Source organism: Rattus norvegicus, chromosome 13, assembly GCF_021556685.1.
Source record: "Rattus norvegicus strain SHRSP/BbbUtx chromosome 13, alternate assembly SHRSP_T2T, whole genome shotgun sequence".
Classification (NCBI taxonomy): Eukaryota; Metazoa; Chordata; class Mammalia; order Rodentia; family Muridae; genus Rattus; species Rattus norvegicus.
In genome coordinates this window covers 42,717,794-42,733,756 of record NC_141546.1, presented here as the reverse complement: position 1 = coordinate 42,733,756, position 15,963 = coordinate 42,717,794, and the positions used below count along the sequence as shown (strand labels likewise).

Here is a 15,963-nt window from a genome sequence, read left to right as displayed (position 1 = left end):
ACAAAGTCATTTCCTGATCTATCACAAGACAGGGTTCACCAGCCCACCCCATTAAATCTATTTGTTTTTGCTGTAGATTTCTAATCCCATTAAACAGGAGCAAAACATTTGCTTTGCTTCCGATGCATTTCACGTCTTATTTTAATCACTACTTCCTTTGCCCATCTTCCTGACTTGTGTCCTCCTCCCTAATCCTTCAGCTTCCTCATGACCCCAGACACAGCTCAAAGCTAGGGCAATGCCCACCCGCACCTCCACTTGCAGCTCTGTGTTACACCTAACTACTTCCCAACAGGAGTGGACCTCAGGGTTGAGAGCACAGGAACTCTGGGGAGTGATTCTATGGCCAGACGCACTGGCCTTTGGCAAGCTCCCTCACTCCCCTCTGGGATAACATTTTGAAGCAGGTGTTAAAAGTCATCCCGAGTCCATCTTTCTGAAATAGGAGGTCAGAAGGGCAGCAATCAAAGGCTGGCACCACCCTCTTCATTCCCCTTGTTGGATCTCGATTGCTGCCAGAGCGGTGGGAGACATTAGCTTCAGAGTTATAGTCTGAGCAACTTGGCCTTCTAGTAAATGAATGCTTCAGATCTGTCTGCTAGGCGAGTCATTAAAATCTCCTCGAGCATTGTCTAGGGAAGGCCACGGCGAGCCAGCCACCAATCTCACCCGTGGGGGTTTAGTATTTACCCAGTCAGCATTTCCATGGTGCTGAGGGGCTGGTGAAGGATTTCAGAATGGTTCTTTCCACCTCCTTACTTTACAAAGTGAGTGAGGGAAAGTGGGCTGACCTCGATCAAGTCACGTGTCTCCTACCTCAGCTTCCTCATCCGTAAGGCCAGACACAGCCTTCACGTCTGAGATGTGAAGAGATGGCTTGAAGATTCCTCTGTCTAACCCTACAAGTCCTTGGTTCTACCTCAGAACAGAACGGAAAATGGAGTGAGTGATCTTGCAGAACTGGCTGTGATCTGCTAAACTCGAGCTAAGCGGCAGAGGTGAGATCTCGGGATGACTCAGTGGCTAAGGGGGCTTGCTGCACAAGCATGAGCAAGGACCTCATCAAGTCTTGCTCTTTGTCAACCAGAGTCACCCCCTGTTGAAGCTAACAAAAAGCCCAGAAGAAGGTTGGGTGGGTTTAGGGGGATGGGAGTGTTTTCTTTTTTATTTTATTTGCTTGTTTTAAGACAGGGTGTTACAGAGCCCAGACTGGCCTTAGACTCACTCTGTAGCTGATGATGGTCTTCAAGTTCTGATCGCCCTGCTTCCACCTCCCAGGTGCAGGGTTGTCAGTTCATGCGCTAGGGACAAAAGTCAAGGCCTCGTAAATGCTAGGCACATAGAGGCCAACAAAGCCACATCCCCCAATACCAGGGTTTCAGTGTGCTAAATATCCAAGCTAAAGACTCCTCGACAGTTCGTAGCAGCAGCAGCGGGTAAGATGAACGTGGCAATTTGTGACCTGTCACTCTGTCCCTGTAAGAATGTCCTGGTATCTGTGCCATAGTCCATCCCAGCTCCCCTCTTTCCTGCGCTTCAGGAAAATCCTTTAGCTTCTCCGCAGGACAGACACCAAGGTCGTGAGAGTAGTTTACCTCCATGGCTCTAACATCTTATAGGCCGACTCGTGTGTAACATTAATCTCAAAGCAGTGAACTAGAGAAACAGCCAGGCAGTGGCTCATAACAGAAATCAAAAAGCAAACAAACAAACAAACAAAAAGAGGAAGCCGAACTTAGATCAGGAGGAGCAGTGTAGACAGTTACACTATATGCCCCTGGGTAAGTCCCTTAACATCTCTGGCTTTCAAATAACTCGTCTGGGATTGTAACAAGGGACAGTCGCCAAGAACCTAGGGTCAGATAATATGGTTTCTGTCTCCCACCTCCTTCCCCCAAACCTCCTGTGTCCTGGCCAGTTCCTAGAAGGGCCACTCCTCAGAAAGTGTCTGCTTTTCCCAAGCCTTTCCCTGACTCTGCCTGCTCAAAAGAGAGCCAGCTCTGACTGGGATTCACACCCTGCCCTTCCTCCTCTGCTCATTTGAATTGATGAGTCTGGGACAGCCAGTCAGCGACCTTCCAGTAATTGACAGTTGGCTTTATTGGAAGTGAACACCGGGCTTTCTATTCATATCAGTCTGGGTCCTTCGATCCACTTGACTGCACACTCAGAAGTGGACACCTGCCCCCCAGCATCCCTGGCTACCCCCGTAATCCACTGAGCCAACCCCAGCTACTACCAGCCAGCCTGTTTAAATGAGGCCTGCTGGGAGCCCAGCGTGGCCACAGTGGTGAAGCTGCCTGTTTGTGCTTGAGGTTGCTTGCACAGGAGAATTCTCACTTTCCACCAGGCCTGTCTGGGCTGCTCTTAGGGAGAATGGGAAAGATCGTTCCACCTCCAGGAGCCCCTGCCCCCACCCCAGCAATCAGAGCACCAGTGCAGGCCTAGTCCATCCCAGACTTCATTCTTGCCCTGTTCCACACCGGGTTCTGGGATGCTTGGCTTCTCCACTTGGGAGTCCTGCCTGAGCCACTTCCATAAGATTTCGTGTCAGCAGACAAACCCTGCTTAACTTCTGGGCTGTGGTGTTTAATATTGTCAGCTTGACAGACTCCAGAAGCACCTTGAAGATAAGACTCTGGGCACTTCTGTGAGGAGGGGGTTTCTAGATTAAGTTAACTTCCATGGAAAGACCCAAACTAAATGTGGGCAGCACCGTTCTACGCAGCTGCTGTCCTGGACTGAATACGGAGAACAAAGCGAGTGGCTGGGATGAGGGCTCACTGGGCAAAGCTTGCTGTACGTGCATAAAGAAACGTGTTCACACCCTCGGCGCCCCTGTAAAAGCTGCAGTGTGGTTGAGTGCATCTGTAACCCCAGCACTTGGAGAACAGAGAAAAGCAGAAGCCCGGGGTTCACTAGCCAGCCAGGCAGGCTGTCAGAAGCAGAAGCTCTGGGTTCAGTGCAGAAAGGACCTGCCTCAAAGAGTAAAGCAGAGAGCAACTGGGAAGACACCTGACACTACCTCGAGCCTACACAGTCACGTGCGTGCATGTGTAAACCACACACACATTAAAGAGTGAGGAGGGTACAGTGAGCGGAACATCAGAATTCTCCTCCCTCCTGCTACCGAGATTCCCTTCCCAGTTAAAAAAGCAAGCCTTCCTTTTCAAAGATACCTTTATCAGATATTTGATCACAGCCACTGGGCGAGTAACCAATACAAGGGTTTAAGCCCCAATGTCATAGTCCCTGGCTGCAGAACCTTGGGTCACTCAGACCCTCTATTTCAATTGTAGCTGGGAGTAATAATACCGCCTTCCTCGTCAGGTTGTACAGGACTAAGTGAATTAATACTTGTTAAATACGTAGAACAGGGCTGGGCACAGGGCAAATGCCCAATAAATTTCAATCATGATCATTGCCATTCATTTGGCCAAAGAACAAATGTGCCAAATACCTGGAAAGAGACCATTCAAGTTCCTCGTTGAAAAGCTGTTGTCTGACCTAAGTGTTAAAATGTTCCTCGCCCGCAAGATGGAATCACTTAACTGTGACACTGGATACTAATGGGCAGAATGTAATTGCTCGTGAAATTTTACAATTTTAAGATGAAAATTGGAACTCGGGGAGTAGCTTAGCCATGGAAGTGCCTGCTGCACAAATGTGAGGGCCAGGGTTTAGACCCTTCAGAAACCCACGTAAATGTCAGGTGAGAATGGCAGCCAGCCTACAGTTCCTGACTGAGAAGGTAGAGAAGGGGGACAGATCCCCGGAGCAAGCTGGCTAGGAAAACTAGCCACATTGATAAGCCCTGGGTTTGTTTGAGAGACCCTGGCCCTATGCATAAGGTGGGAGAGCCATCAAGAACAATTCCCTGACATCAACCTTAGTCCTCCACATATATGTACATATGTACACACATGCACATGTGTGCACACATATGTGTGCAAAAGTCATACATATACACACATGCACAACACACACATGAAGAACAGAAAAAGAAAAGATGAAAACAGACTATTTAGAAGGAAACGGAGGAAAGGTTGGGGGGATGGGAGGCAGGTGCCTTTCCTGTAACCAGATTATATAGACTGCTCTCTTTCCATATCTCTCCATGGGTGATTTGCCTTCAGCTCCGGGAAATAAGGAAATAAGTCTGAAGTGCACAGAAATTAAATAATTCGTTGCTGATTGATGATTAAAATTAAATTTACCCAAATCTAAAAGCCCGTCTCTTCATGTCTCTCTGTCTGCTCAAGCTCTGTGCAGACTGACACCCCACAGGAGACACACAGGATATGGCTTGGTGAAAGAGGTTCTGAAGGGGCTTGGTTCTTTTTTATGTGAAGACATTGAAGACCCATGGCTTAGGCCATGAGTCAGACGCTCAAGATGCTTCAAGTGGATTTGATCTTGGACTTCCAGCCCGTGTCTTTTAAAAATTACTCAGCCTGCAGCATTTTATTTTAGCACCTCAAACAAATGAAGAAAAGATCTTTACGACAACAGGCTCAGAATTCCAAAGATGGTGCTGAAATTTCAGGACAGCTCAGAAGAAGCTAAATACAGGCATAGAAAGTTCTAGGAAAGGAAAAAAAAAAGCTCTTTTGGGAAAAAAAAAAGCGGGGGAGGGGTTAGGGTGACTGATAAGTTACCTGACTGTTTCAGGGAGGTTGAGGGGTGTTCTATAACTCTGATAGATATTTTAGGGATATGTTATTAACAAATATACATGACCACACAAAAATAATCGTGACTTATAAGGAAAACACAACACTGTACCAGAAAGGAATTGTAACTATAGTATAAATTTTCACTCTGACATAAACAATGTTTATAATGTAGGAGAAAAGTATTCTCGTCCAAGTCGGAATGATTCAAGCTAATATGGAAGATGTTTAACACATTCTGGCACTTGGAGTGCCAGGGTCCCACCCTCAAACTCGAATACCACTCTCATGGACTTGTTTATATATAGTGCACTGAGGAACTTTACAGGGAAAAACCTTCCAAGGGCCCTCTTGGTCACAATTCAAGTTGGTTAATCCAGAGCCAGAGAGATGTTTCTGTGGTTAAAAGTGCTTTCTGATCTTCCAGAGGACCCAAGTTCAGTTCCCAGTACCCATTTCATGTGGCTCACGACCACCTATAACGCCAGCTCCAGGTGATTGGACACCCTCTTCTGGCCTCCAAGGGTATTACACACACACACACACACACACACACACACACACACACACACACACGCACGCACACACGCACACAGCATGTACACACACTCTCACTCTTGGTCTCTCTCAATAATAACACACACATGAAATAACAATCATTAATAAGTAAGTTTCTTGGAATAGTTATACTTATTCAATAATTACCCCAGAGTCCATGACATGAAACACAGAGTACAGTCATATTCAGGAAGACTTACAAGTGCCACATACCCAGCCTGCTATCTAATTAATATAAAACATCACTGGAAGGTTTATTCTCTGCACCCGACAGAGGGACGTATGTGATTCATGTGTGAACGTGGGCACACTCGTGCCATGGGGCGGTCAGAAGATAACCTGGGGTGTCAGTCCTTAACTTACACCTAATAGGAGATGGGGTTTCTTTTTTCCCCCAACCCACATCAGGCTAGCTGGTTTGCAAGCTTTCTGGGATTCTCTTGTCTTGGCCTCCATCTTTTATATAGGTTTTGGGAACCTGACCTCAGATCCTCCCACTTGAACAACAAGCACCTTTACCTACCTGCTGGACCATCTCCTTACCTGCTGGACCATCTCCTTACCTGCTGGACCATCTCCTTACCTGCTGGACCATCTCGTTACCTGCTGGACCATCTCCTTACCTGCTGGACCATCTCCTTACCTGCTGGACCATCTCCTTACCTGCTGGACCATCTCGTTACCTGCTGGACCATCTCCTTACCTGCTGGACCATCTCCTTACCTGCTGGACCATCTCCTTACCTGCTGGACCATCTCCTTACCTGCTGGACCATCTCCCAACTTGGTTCTTTTGCAAGCTGTATTTGGATCCACGGACCTAAGACTTTTCTTCAGGATCACAGGCTCAAGCAATCTTGCCTGCACAATCAACCCTATCACCAAAATGGATCCAGTAGGAGCCTAAGAATATGTCTTAAGAACACATTTCATTATATTGTCTTAATTAACACCCCGTGTCTTCCTTACCTGCCCCCAATAATAAAGGCCCCATTCTCTTCTAGATCTATCTTTTTTTTTAATTAACTTGAGTATTTTTTATTTACATTTCGAGTGTTATTCCCTTTCCCGGTTTCCAGGCCAACATCCCCCTATCCCCTCCCCCTCCCCTTCGATATGGGTGTTCCCCTCCCCATCCTCCCCCCATTGCCGCCCTGCCCCCAACAATCACATTCACTGGGGGTTCAGTCTTAGCAGGACCCAGGGCTTCCCCTTACACTGGTGATCTTACTAGGATATTTAATGCTACCTATGAGGTCAGTCAGAGTCCAGGGTCAGTCCATGTATAGTCTTTAGGTAGTGGCTTAGTCCCTGGAAGCTCTTTGGCATTGTTGTTCATATGGGGTCTTGAGCCCCTTCAAACTCTTCCAGTTCTTTCTCTGATTCCTTCAATGGGGGTCCTGTTCTCAGTTCAGTGGTTTGCTGCTGGCATTCGCCTCTGTATTTGCTGTATTCTGGCTGTGTCTCTCAGGAGAAATCTACATCCGGCTCCTGTCTACCTGCACTTCTTTGCTTCATCCATCTTGTCTAATTGGGTGGCTGTATATGTATGGGCCACATGTGGGGCAGGCTCTGAATGGGTGTTCCTTCTGTGTCTGTTTTAATCTTTGCCTCTCTATTCCCTGCCAAGGGTATTCTTGTTCCCCTTTTAAAGAAGGAGTGAAGCATTCACATTTTGATCATCCGTCTTGAGTTTCATTTGTTCTAGGCATCTAGGGTAATTCAAGCATTTGGGCTAATAGCCACTTATCAATGAGTGCATACCATGTGTGTTTTTCTGTGATTGGGTTAGCTCACTCAGGATGATATTTTCCAGTTCCAACCATTTGCCTATGAATTTCATAAAGGCATTGTTTTTGATAACTGAGTAATATTCCATTGTGTAGATGTGCCACATTTTCTGCATCCATTCCTCTGTTGAAGGGCATCTGGGTTCTTTCCAGCTTCTGGCTATTATAAATAAGGCTGCAATGAACATAGTGGAGCACGTGTCTTTTTTATATGTTGGGGCATCTTTTGGGTATATGCCCAAGAGAGGTATAGCTGGATCCTCAGGCAGTTCAATGTCCAATTTTCTGAGGAACCTCCAGACTGATTTCCAGAATGGGTGCACCAGTCTGCAATCCCACCAACAATGGAGGATTGTTCCTCTTTCTCCACATCCTCGCCAGCATTTGCTGTCACCTGAGTTTTTGATCTTAGCCATTCTCACTGGTGTGAGGTGAAAACACAGGGTTGTTTTGATTTGCATTTCCCTTATGACTAAAGATGTTGAACATTTCTTTAGGTGTTTCTCAGCCATTCGGCATTCCTCAGCTGTGAATTCTTTGTTTAGCTCTGAACCCCATTTTTTAATAGGGTTATTTGTCTCCCTGCGGTCTAACTTCTTGAGTTCTTTGTATATTTTGGATATAAGGCCTCTATCTGTTGTAGGATTGGTAAAGATCTTTTCCCAATCTGTTGGTTGCCGTTTTGTCCTAACCACAGTGTCCTTTGCCTTACAGAAGCTTTGCAGTTTTATGAGATCCCATTTGTCGATTCTTGATCTTAGAGCATAAGCCATTGGTGTTTTGTTCAGGAAATTTTTTCCAGTGCCCATGTGTTCGAGATGCTGCCCTAGTTTTTCTTCTATTAGTGGTTTGATGTGGAGGTCCTTGATCCACTTGGACTTAAGCTTTGTACAGGGTGATAAGCATGGATCGATCTGCATTCTTCTACATGTTGACCTCCAGTTGAACCAGCACCATTTGCTGAAAATGCTATCTTTTTTCCATTTGATGGTTTTGGCTCCTTTGTCAAAAATCAAGTGCCCATAGGTGTGTGGGTTCATTTCTGGGTCTTCAATTCTGTTCCATTGGTCTATCTGTCTGTCTCTGTACCAATACCATGCAGTTTTTTTATCATTATTGCTCTGTAATATTGCTTGAGTTCAGGGATAGTGATTCCCCCTGAAGTCCTTTTATTGTTGAGGATAGTTTTAGCTATCCTGGGTTTTTTGTTATTCCAGATGAATTTGCAAATTGTTCTAACTCTTTGAAGAAATGGATTGGTATTTTAATGGGGATTGCATTGAATCTGTAGATCGCTTTTGGTAAAATGGCCATTTTTACTATATTAATCCTGCCAATCCATGAGCATGGGAGATCTTTCCATCTTCTGAGGTCTTCTTCAATTTCTTTCTTCAGAGTCTTGAAGTTCTTATTGTACAAATCTTTTACTTGCTTGGTTAAAGTCACACCGAGGTACTTTATATTATTTGGGTCTATTATGAAGGGTGTTGTTTCCCTAATTTCTTTCTCGGCTTGTTTCTCTTTTGTGTAGAAGAAGGCAACTGATTTATTTGAGTTAATTTTATACCCAGCCACTTTGCTGAAGTTATTTTTCAGCTTTAGTAGTTCTCTGATGGAATTTTTGGATCACTTAAATATACTATCATATCATCTGCAATTCTAGATCTATCTTAAGTCCATAGCAACACTCTCTCCTGTAGCTGCCAAGGTATAAAGGAAAACAGTCACAGCCGACGTCCCTTTCCCAGACTCCACGGCTGCTGCACGTGAGACGAGCATTACTGAAAGTTAAATTTCTACTTTTTAACAGTCCCAGGCATGTCCACAGAGCAAGCCATACCAAGCCAGCCACCAGTTGTTTTGCTTTTTTTTTTTTAAATCACATTCCCCAAACTATTGCCCATTCAAACACATATGCAAATGAGGGGGCCTTACGAGCTATTAATGCAAATTTGTTTAAATAAGGTTCCCAAAGTCTAAAAGGCTGTCGGTGGTTTCAGAAAATATTTTGCAGGGTAATGTTGTGTCCATAGTGAACAGGGGCTGTGAAACCCTGGGAAAATTAGGTTGTGTGGAGGACAAAACAAAGAGCCAAGGCTGGGACAGGATGCCTTAGCCTACTCCACAAACAAAACTTTGCTGCAAGGTGGGGGTGGGGGGATGTTGAAGGGTGTGGCTCTTTTCTGTGGACTTGAAGATTATTCTTCAGCAGCAAGATGTCTCTAAACATCATACTTAATGGTTCATTAATTCATTAGTAGGAGGTAGGGAAATGACTCAGTAGGTAAAGGTGCTTGCAGCCAAGTCTGATGACCTGAGTTCAATCCCCCAAGTCCCCTGCATGGTGGAGAGACTCAACCTACAAGTTGTCCTCATGTGTGCCACCCAATAACCAAATAAATGAATGTAAAAGTTTAAGCTCGTTCGTAGGGCTAGGGGGGATGGCTTAGTCAGGGGCAAAAGTACTTGCCATGTAAACATGAGGACCCAAGTTCAGACCCCAAGAGCCTGAATGCAGCCAGCGGCAGTAGCTTAAGTCTGTAATCCCAACAGTCTTATGATAAGATGGAGGCCAAGAGAGGAGAATCCTCAGAAGCTTGCAGGCCAGCTGGCCTGGGGTGGGCAGAGAACAAGGAGACCTCTCCGTTATACAGTGTAAGGTGAAGATCAAATATTTGAGGCTGTTCTTTAACCACACACAACACACATACTGTGGTATACAATGTGTACCTATGCACATGAGCACGCAGAGATAAAAAACGAATAGTAGTTCATTAATAAGTGTGTCAAAAGATCTTCATTGGACAAATTAAATCCCAAGGCCTCTGGAACCTGATAGTCGCATGTTAATATAGCCAGAAGGCCATGAAATCCCAAAATCCTCTTGACTTAAACTCTGCCCAAGAGCCCCTGTCTGAGAATGTCTTGTCATAAGCTCCAAGAAAATGGCCCCAGGTTAGTCTATAAGAGCTGCCTACTCTTAGAAAGGTTTTATTTGTATTGTTTTGTTCTTGATACTGAGTCTCATGTAGCCTAGGGTGGCCTCAAACTCTCAAATTTAGCCAAAGATAACCTTGAACATCAGTTCCTCCTGCTTCAACCTACGGAGTGCTAGGATTACAGTCAAGAGCATTACATTCCCTTCTTACAGGGCTAGGGATGGAACCCAGGGCCTCAAGATAGCTAGACAAGTATTCTACTAACTCAGCCATAACCCAACCAGGTCTTGTGATGTTTTCCAACAAGGAAATTTATTGAGAAATCCCTTCTCCCTTGAGACACTACATACTTTCTCCTAGGAGAATTGATTAGATTCTGAATTCTATTCAATTGAATAGAATTGATTTAGATTGAGAAAGTGATTGTCTTAGGCATCAAAGAGAGGAGAGCTCTGGCAGTGGAACACCCGGGCTTCAGTTGCTCAGTCTCTCTGCTCCTCATTCTTGAGAAAACGGATGAATTCACTGTCTTAGCTAGGGTTTTACTACTGTGAACAGACACCACGATCAAGGCAACACTTATGAGGACAACATTTAATTGGGTCTGTCTTACAGGTTCAGAGGTTCAGTCCATTATCATCATGGTGGGAAGCATGGCAGCATCCAGGCAGGCATGATGTGGGAAGAGCTAAGAGTTCTATATCTTGTTCCGAAGGCAAACTGAAGAAGACTGGCTTCCAGGCAATGAGAAGAGTCTCCAAGCCCACTCCCACAGTAATACACTTCTTCCAACAAGGCCACACCTACTTCAACAAGGCCACACCTCATAATAGTGTCACTCTCTAAGCTAAGCATAATCAAACTACCACACTCACCCACCTCTAAGGGGGTTGAATATAACTAACAACACAGAGAGGATCAACACGGAAAGGGAGGGCAAATCAGTGAACATCCAGTGTACTGAAGATGTCGATGGATTTAATCTCTAACTCAGCCTGAGAATACCATCTTCATGGAAAAGTATTAATAGGAAAATAAAGAGCCTTGTCTGTTACAGACATTGAATCATTATGCTACTGGAAACCCTCCTGTCCCTCAAAAACACAAGTGGCCACCATCTTGCATTCCCAAGCTGGCCACTCATAAAAGCCACTGTTCTTATGTTTGTTTGTTTAAGACAAGGTCTCCTGTAGCATAGGCTGACCCTAGCCTGTGTTTATAGCTGAAGACGACCTTGAACTTTAAATTCTCCTGCCTCCACCTCCTGCATTCTGATGTTACAGGCATGCTCCAAACCACCAGGGTGCTGAAGATTGGCTGAAGGGCTTCCCGCATGCTAAGCAGATGCTCTACCAATTAAGCCCCCAGCCTTTGCTATCCTCACATGAGGAGCTTGAAGAATACACATCCAGGAATACCTTGGGACACAGGTGAACAACTAAGGACCAATGACATCTGTCTGTCCTGATCATCCACTGGTCCATTCCTGATTCAACATCCCTGACTCTAAATGCCAAGTTCATTTTGGCTTTGTGGGGCTCTCACTCCACAAAGTGACCCCATTGTTCTCTATCTCCTCTCAAATTCCACCAGAGTCCACTGACAGCTGAAGATGCAATTTAATCCTTCAAGCTGCCTTTGATTTACAGTCTATTAAAGGTATCTGCTCTTGGGGGCTAGAACTAGGAACTAGAAAGTCAGAGGCTTGAAGGAGAAATTTTTTTCCTGAGTGTTGTTGACACGCATTTATTATTAAGGTCTTGGTAATTCTTCTTACGTCTCTCAGTGGATTTCTCTGCTCCATTAATTTTAGTGCCTTTGAAAGTTCAGAATGCAACCTTAGAGGCTCCATTCCTAGTCCTTGAAGAACAGCAGCTTGAAGAGCAACAGAGAGGAAGAGACTCAGCTGGAACAGCCAGCGGGTGCAAGTTTACGAACACCCGACAAAGCCTGAGCAACCTTATACCTATCAGCCTCTAAACGTATACGCCAAAGCAAGGGCTTGGGTGGAAGGGACGTAGACTGATGCTCTACACTTTGACTTCAAATGTCTAAACATACCTAGCATAGATGCATATATATACATGTACAAACACACATATACATGCACACAGATAGGTCTACACATACACATACATACATGCATACATACATACACACATACCCACTTATGTGCACACAGACACAGATACATATATACATACATGCATGCACATTTATGTGCACACAGAGACACATATGTGCACATATAAACACACATACACATACACACATATGTGCACACAGATACACATAAGTGCACACAGATATATACATACACACATGTGCACACAGACACACATATGTGCACACAGATACATACATATATACATACACACATATGTGCACACAGACACACACATACACACATACGTGCACACAGACACAGGCATTCACTCTTCTGTGTGTGTGTGTGTGTGTGTGTCAGTCTGAGTCTCCTCTCTTTTCCCTTACCGTATGTCCAAATATGTGTATGGGTCTTTCCATTCTGTCTCTCTTCTCTCTGTCTCTCTGTGTTTGAATGTCTCTGTATGTATCTCTCTTCTCTCTTCTCTCTTTCTCTCTCATCCCCCTTTCCCTCTTTCTTCTCTCCCTCCCTTTCTCCCACACCTAATTGCTGCCCTCCAAATCTAGTCCCGATGAACTTGACCTTCAGCCTCAGGCCTGATCATTAGGCATTTACCTCTCTGGAATGTGAACCTGAGCTAAGTCTAAGTCTCTACTCCACTCCCTGTGTTTTCCATGAGCTCCAAAACATTTGTAGCTCAAAGCTCTGAGGCGCCTAAGTTCTCATAACTCTCCATTGGGTTAGAAATCCTTTTTCCCAACTTGTCAGTCACAGCCTGGGCCTTGGGAACCCCAGCAAGCTAGACGTGGGATCCTCTACTCAAATACATCAATTAAAGACACAAATAAAAACAAAAGGCAAAAAAAGATTTATTCAATGCAGCTCCGTTGGAAAGAGGAAGGATAATGAGATTCAGTGACTCTATCCACAAGTCTGTATTCAGGCCCTGATGTGAGGTTATATTTAAATAGAGGGCAAGAAGTATGCATAACTAAGCACTCCTGGCCAAGATGTGGTCCCATCCATCACTGACCCATCATTGTCTGGGCTCCAGGCTCTCCTGCAAGGTGGTCTGACAAGTTGTCAGAACTGTGTGAAATCATCCTGGGAGACAAGCTCCTGATCAGCTGGCACCAGGCTTTTGGCCTCTTTTCCCACTATGAGAGTCCTGGGGAAATTCCAGATCCTTGGGGTCCATTGCTTCGGCAGTCTGATAGCCAAAGGGAGGGGCGCGGGTCTCTGTTTAGAATATCTTCATATTTGCTAGAGGGTTTCAATCCAAGCAACCAGTGTAACACTGAGTAGGCTGTAGGCACCCGGCTGGTCTTCTACCCAGCAGGACAGTCCCAAGCACATCAGAGCCCAGCACTGCCCTACTGTACACACTGTCTGAGTCTGTGAGCCTCAAATTCTGCATCCCATGTAACTGTGAGTAAGCCTGCCAGAGGACTACAGGGTCACAGCGCCACCCTAGAAGGCCGTGGGACTTGACTCAATCTTAAGTTGATTTCAGACACTACCATTCGATTGGGCTTTTTTTCCTCCAGAGGTGAGCCCAGCATCCTGCCTCCCCTTTGAATGGTCCAGAGACAGTAGGGCAACTATTCCCAGCAGCCAAGAACAGTCTGGCAGAGCCACTCCTAACCAGCTCAGCCCTAGTTGTGTGCCAAAACTATTGACCAGGCAGCACGCTGGTCTAAGAGTACAGACATTGGCTGTCCGTCTATCTTTGATCTCATCCTCCTGTTCCACCCCAGGGGCTAGTTCAAGAAGCTGCACAGAGCTGAAGCCTCCAAGAACACTACCAACTAAAGTCTGGAGACTTTCCCTCCATTGTTCCCAAATGGTTCTTTTCTGTGAGTCCAGGCGTGGGGGAGGGTGGAAGCAGGAGAATGATCCTGGATCACACACAGAGAACATTCATTTTCAATGACACCTCCTGCTGCCCACTCTCAGCCCCCCTCCCAGATGCAACCAGAGCCCAGAGCCTGCTACAAAACAACAGCCTTGGGCATTCGCAGCAGCACCAGTGACTCACCCTGCCCACTGCAGACCAAGCTTCCAACAGCCCATGAGCTCATTTTAATTGAAACCCATCCACCGTTTTTTAATGAGTGAAACAGACTGCTGGAGAGAGTCTTATCCCTCTCTGTTCTTATTCCTGCTTCCCAAGAGTCCTTGATGCTGGTGAGCTAGAGATCAAGTTGAGCCGTTGACAAGCGGGCATCATTATAGGTTCTTAGTGCAACGTAGGAACACAGGAGGGGCCTAGAACCAGTTTCATCTGACAAATCGAGACTTTCTCAGATCGTCAGAAACCACATATTACCATCAAAACTCAAAATTATGCTACTAGGGGATGGGGATGTGGTTCTGTTGGTAGAAAGCTTGCCTGGCATGGGTGAAGCCCTGAGTTCTACCCCAGCGCCGAATAAAGTGGGCTGGTGCAAGCCTGTATGTAATTCCAGACCTTGAGAGGTAGAAGCAAGGAGATCAGGAGTTCAAGGTCCTCCTCCCCCTATGTCAAGTTTGAGGACAGCTTGTGTTACATAAGACCATCTCAAAAAACTATACTAGGAAAAAAAATACCACTTTTTCCTTTTATTGTTGTAAAAACTTCTGATAATGTGACAAAATTTGTGTGTGTGTGTGTGTGTGTGTGTGTGTGTGTGTGTGTGTGTGAGAGAGAGAGAGAGAGAGAGAGAGAGAGAGAGAGAGACAACGATAGAGAGGGAGGGAGACCCATCCATCCCTACTTCCTTAGCTCCTCGGTTGAATCTAACAAAGTAGCAAGAGACAAAGACAGTAAGAGAGAGCCTACAATGTTTAAGTCTTATGGATAAGATCATCACAGAGAGTAAAGTCCATGGAGATCAAAGAGAAATGGTTTTTATACTGTTTATAGTGAAAGAGGGGAGTAAATTTCTAAAACCCTGCAGGACAGGGGGGATCTGTGGCCAGGGACATAAATTCTCTGCAAGTCATCAAGATATATGAGGGGATGTGAATTGGACAGAAGATAAGATTGACATGTGGGTTTATTTATTCAGGCCCATTGCAGCCCCAATTACCAGTCTCTGGTGATAAGGGTTATTTTCCTGCCCTGGTAGGAGGGGAGCACCCCTCCCATAGGAATCTTTATGACCTGATACACATAGGAAAAGGTGAGCCATAGAACCTTTTCCACAAATACAGTTTCACCACTACTTTTATCTCTAAATTATGAATGCATCAATTCCATGAATGTTGGGATGGTATACCCTTACATACACTGATAGGCAAATTTTAATTACCTAAGTTCTACCTCATGACAAAAAGAACTTTGTCTGGTGGCTAGAAACAATATACAATACAAAAAGCATATATTTTGAAAAAGTAATGAAAAACCCAAGTGATGGATGGGTAACACAAAATGTGGTATGCCCACTAAAATGGAATATTATTCAGCTATGAAGATGAATGAAGTGCTATATATGCTATGATATGAATGAAACTTGAAAGCATTTTGATAAATGGAAGAGGACTGACAACTGTGATCCCATTTATAAGAAATGTCCATAGAATTGACAGTCCATTGATGGCTTCCGGGAATGGAAGACTAGCAAGGTAGGTAGGAGGAAATGGTTGCTTATGGGTAAATGGTTTCTTTGAGGATGATGAGTGAAGGTACTAAAACCATTTCCAAAACAGGTAAAAATGTGGGCTAGAGATGTAGCTCAGCTGGTAGAATGCTTACCTACCACAAGTGAAGCCCTAACTTCCATGCCCACATCATACAAAGTGGGTGTGGAGGCATTCACTCACCTGTAATGCCAGCACTGTAAGGCAGGGGCGGAAGGATAAAAAACTCAAGGCCAGCCTAGGCTGCATAAGAGCCTGTGTCCTAGTTTCATTCTC

At 45.1% G+C, this 15,963-nt stretch overlaps 1 long non-coding RNA gene across 1 annotated transcript; it reads left to right on the top strand.

Moving 5' to 3' along the window:
- Nucleotides 1-692: 692 nt before the first annotated feature.
- Nucleotides 693-6,233, top strand: LOC102548838 (uncharacterized). The gene is made up of 2 exons (XR_015635473.1): nt 693-998; nt 5,699-6,233. It is a non-coding gene; the product is annotated as an uncharacterized LOC102548838 (long non-coding RNA).
- The last annotated feature ends 9,730 nt before the right edge of the window (nt 6,234-15,963 follow it).